The following is a 4,388-nucleotide window of genomic DNA, read 5'->3' as shown; positions in this document are numbered from 1 at the left end:
GTTATTTGTGCCAAATCACTGAGAATGACTACTGAGAAGACAAAGATAGGTAGTAATCATGACAAACTTTTATTTCAATAACACCTTTAACAGGATGTCATAAAGCTGTTTATTGCCAATTAGGGACCTACCTCAATGCACAGTCTGTGCACCATGAACATAACAGCCTGTTTCTACACAGAAAGCTCTTAGTTTTGAGCTAACACCCAAATAATCAATTTCAGTAACGTTGGTTGAAGTATAGTTATTGGTCAGGAGAAGAATACTGTACTAATTTTCTTCAAATAATACCATGGAAACATTTATGACTACCTAGGAAACCAAATGCTCATCTCATCCCCTTTGTCAATCTAGACTATCCCCTCAGGTTTCTGGACTGGAGCAAGAAGCTATGAGCATATGAGCACACAGAGGACTTGTCAAGGAAGGTGATGTCCTAGTTCTATTACTATTAGAATGTTAATACAGAGACCCAAGTAATGATATGGGAATCTGGGTTTGAATCCCACCATGGCAGATGCATGGATTTTGAATTAGTAATAGAATGATGAGTTATGAAAGTGGGCAGTAATGTTCCGGGAGTGAGGTTGAGATGAGATAAGCCATTATTATAATGAATGGCTGAGCAGGCTAGCAGGGCTGACTTGTCTACTCCTGCTCCTAGTTGTTACACTCTTACATAGTTCTTATGTTCTTATGATGAAGATTAGGCCAAGAGATTTGAGCAAATTTCATTTTGAGGGGATGAGAAAAGAATTTGGCAAAATAAAATGATCAACCGTTATTTGCAAATAGTGCTAGAGATCAACAAGAAACATTAAAAGCTGCAGCAGTAATTGAGCATGCTGGAGAAACTCAGCAGGTTTGGAAGCATCTGTGAAGAGAGAAACAGAGTTATCCCTTAAGTCAGGTGACCCTTAGTCATTCAAGGACTGTGTTCAACATCTTGCAAGGAAAATATATTCCACAAGGAGGAAAGAGCAAATGAGCCACCAATGAGACTCCATGGATAAACAAGCATTTAAAAAGCAATTAAGGGGAACAATTAAGGGTTAACAAGGAGGTGCATCTTCACCAAAGAATGGCAAGAGAGAAGAAAGAAAGAAGAAGAGAATGCAACAAACTGAATAATGCTCACAGGACATGACAGGGTAAATATGGAGAGAATGGTCCTGAACATTCCCACAAGGGAAAACAGGGGACATAATCTCAAAATAAGGGTTCACACACACTTAAGGTAGAGATCAGAGCAATTTCTTCTCTTAGTTCGTAGTCTAGGTTTGGAATTCTTTACTGCAGAGAGTTTTTGTGATTGGGTTGTTAGGTATATTCAAGGCTGAGATAGAGAGATTTTTATTCAGTAAGGAAATCAAGGGATATGGGAAAAGGACAGGAATGTGGAGTTAAGGATTATCAGAGTAGCCATAATCTTATTGGGATCAAAGGTCTACTTCTGAACCTCTGTCATTTGGTCTTATAATCTTAAGGCAAAGCAAAACTATGAAACTAAATCATCAAAGGAAGATAAAGGAAAACAGTAAAATATGTTGCAGCCACATCAATACAAAAAGGATGGCTACAATGGAAAAGAGATGAAGGGATATTATTTAAATGATAAACAGGGCAATATCACAAATAATGCTAGTGTGATGACGGGAACATTAAGTAAATACTTTGGTTTGGAATTTACAAACAAATAGATATGGTATTAAATGACAAGATGAGTAATGAATTAAATGCATTTAAATAAAAAGTGCAGTTAAGTAATAATAAACAAAGAAATTCAGTGACAATTAAACCCTTGATCCAGATAATTTTCCAAGTATACTGAAATAATCTATGGAAGAGGTAGCAGAAGCATCAATCCTTACAATTAATAATACCATAGAAAGAAAAGTGCAGTACCAGAGGATTAATGGATAGCTAATATAATCCTTACATTTAAAAAGAGGATCAGAATACACCCTGTGAGTCATATTGTATGATTTCACCTACCTCTTTGGTTAGCTGCTACAAAGTTAATTTAAAAAGATCCCATCCCTTGTGATTACCTTTCTTCTGGACCATATATTTTAAAAGAAACCAATTAAGCCAGGCTTTTTTGAGTTAACCAAGAATGAGTTTATTAATTACTAACCATGAGAAGATTTAATAATGCTACACACATTCACATTACATATAGGTTGGAAATAAGGTGTGAGTCCACAAAGATCAAAGGTTTAAAAGAGTAGTCACTACAGATCAGTCTCTGATTTGTTCATGAAGAGCACACAGTTGATCATTGCAATAGAGGCTAGACATAGCATTGATGTTGACAGTTATAGTCAGTTTTATGATCCTTAGTTTTACAGATTGTACGAGATTCTGTTGTTCTGATTTCTTTTGACAGTGAATTAATTCCAGCATTCAGAGTCATTATGTTGTCCTACATACTTTTGTCTGGTTGGAAGCACTTGTAACGTGATGGAGTCTTCCTTGACCTGAAACACAGAGGTGCCGAGGAGATAGTCTTTTAACTATGACCCATCACAGCATGTAAATGCTCAAACTCAAGTTGGCACATGTGAGGATCTTCATTCTCATTGCAAAACTTCAGTGGAGTCAAAACTGGCTTATTAACCCATGGCATTGTGCATTTTTCAAAGAGCAAAATACAGAGTCTGTCTGTAGTTTAGGGCATAATCTGCAAGGGGTGGATTGTTATTGAGCAGGATGTCATCTGTCCCTCATTATCTTTATAGCCACAAGAGAGCACAGTCCAGTTTACTTTGACATGCCCCTTTCCACCTTTGAAGTGTTGTTGTTTGTAGTTACCTTCGCATCCATAGGTGTGATAGTCAGCGTGTCTCTTGCTCCAGACAGCCACTTAATTTATATCCACAGCCATTTTCAGTCCTCTTTTAAATAAAACATATTTTGTAATCACGAGTTAAAAATGTCCACACTATTTCAGGGTTTTGACCCAAGGTCATGTGCAAATAATCCACAGGTCCAGGCTAATGCTGTTGGGAGAAGGGTTCAACTCACTCCATCGCAGCTGGTGAAATATGGATTCAATTCATAGATCTGGAAATATAAAGATACTCGTAGTAATGATGACAATGATAACTGTCATGTATTTTCATAAAACCCCAACTGGTTCACTCATGTCCTTTAGGAAAGAAAATCTGCCAAAGTTACCTGACCTGGCTGACACGTAACTCAAGCCTAGTGGAATGTGGTGGACGCTTAATTGTCCTTTGGAATGACCTGACACCTAAGTCCCAGGAAAGAAGAAGAGGAGAATAAACAATCAAGCATTTGGCTTTATTTCCAGAATGTTATACTGTCTCAACTCTTTAGAATTCTCTTCTGAAACCTGCAATTTTCAACATTCTCCTGGACTTTTACACACTTATCAAAACTTATCATTTTAAGCAAACATTCGGTCACCATTTCTTCAATATGGCATAGGATTCGATCTTTTATCCCTTCATATATTGTTTTTACTCACCTTAAAGGACCTTGGAAAGTCTTCTATGGAAATTGATGCTATTTTAAAAGTGTTTGTTGTTCAGGAAGGACCTTTATAAAAAAAAATTATATTACAAAATTATTAGTGATATAATTGGTCAGCTACAAATTGTCCTATCAAATGTTGAGGGTCAAATACATTGAATTCTGTTCAAATCCCATTCTGCACAGTTAACTGCAATTTGGTCAGTTATTCCTTTGAGATGAAATTATGCTGCACAATATTCAGACATAGTGCATTTGAAGGAGATCTGTTTGTCCCCTTAATTAACAGGGAGCAAGAGGATTACAGTATTGAAAAAGTTGCTCAAAGTAATTTTATATGTCCAAATTAAGCATTTATATATTTATACCGACATCAAAATTTAATGCTCAAAAATTAATACCTCAATTTATTTATAATATTTTTACTAAAATTACTATGATTTTGTACTTTTGAAGGTCTGGAATGCTGGGCCTTTAATTTATTTGATTTAATTTAATTTAATTTAATTTAACAGTCCATCTTCCGCAGCTACACTGGCACCACTCTCCAGCTTTTCCTCCGCTACATCGATTACTGTATTGGCGCTGCCTCGTGTTCCCACGAGGAAGTTGAACAGTTCATCCACTTTACCAACACCTTCCACACCGACCTCAAATTTACCTGGACCGTCTCAGACTCCTCCCTCCCCTTCCTAGACCTCTCCATTTCTATCTCGGGTGACCGAATCAACACGGACATTTACTATAAACCGACCGACTCCCACAGCTACCTAGACTGCACCTCCTCCCAACCTGACCCCTGTACAAACGCCATCCCATATTCCCAATTCCTTCGTCTCCGCCGCATCTGCTCCCAGGAGGACCAGTTCCAATACCGAACAACCCAGATG

The 4,388-nt window shown here is 37.4% G+C and overlaps 1 long non-coding RNA gene across 1 annotated transcript; it reads right to left on the bottom strand.

The window, feature by feature from the left end:
• Positions 1-2,230: 2,230 nt before the first annotated feature.
• Positions 2,231-3,562, bottom strand: LOC122565319. The gene is made up of 3 exons (XR_006316132.1): positions 3,494-3,562; positions 3,181-3,256; positions 2,231-3,066 (listed from the first exon to the last, which is right to left on the bottom strand). It is a non-coding gene; the product is annotated as an uncharacterized LOC122565319 (long non-coding RNA).
• Between the last annotated feature and the right edge of the window lie 826 nt (positions 3,563-4,388).

This window comes from Chiloscyllium plagiosum, chromosome 2, assembly GCF_004010195.1.
Source record: "Chiloscyllium plagiosum isolate BGI_BamShark_2017 chromosome 2, ASM401019v2, whole genome shotgun sequence".
NCBI classification, from domain to species: Eukaryota; Metazoa; Chordata; class Chondrichthyes; order Orectolobiformes; family Hemiscylliidae; genus Chiloscyllium; species Chiloscyllium plagiosum.
The sequence above is the reverse complement of the archived record's forward strand: the minus strand, read 5'-3'. Positions and strand labels throughout refer to the sequence as shown.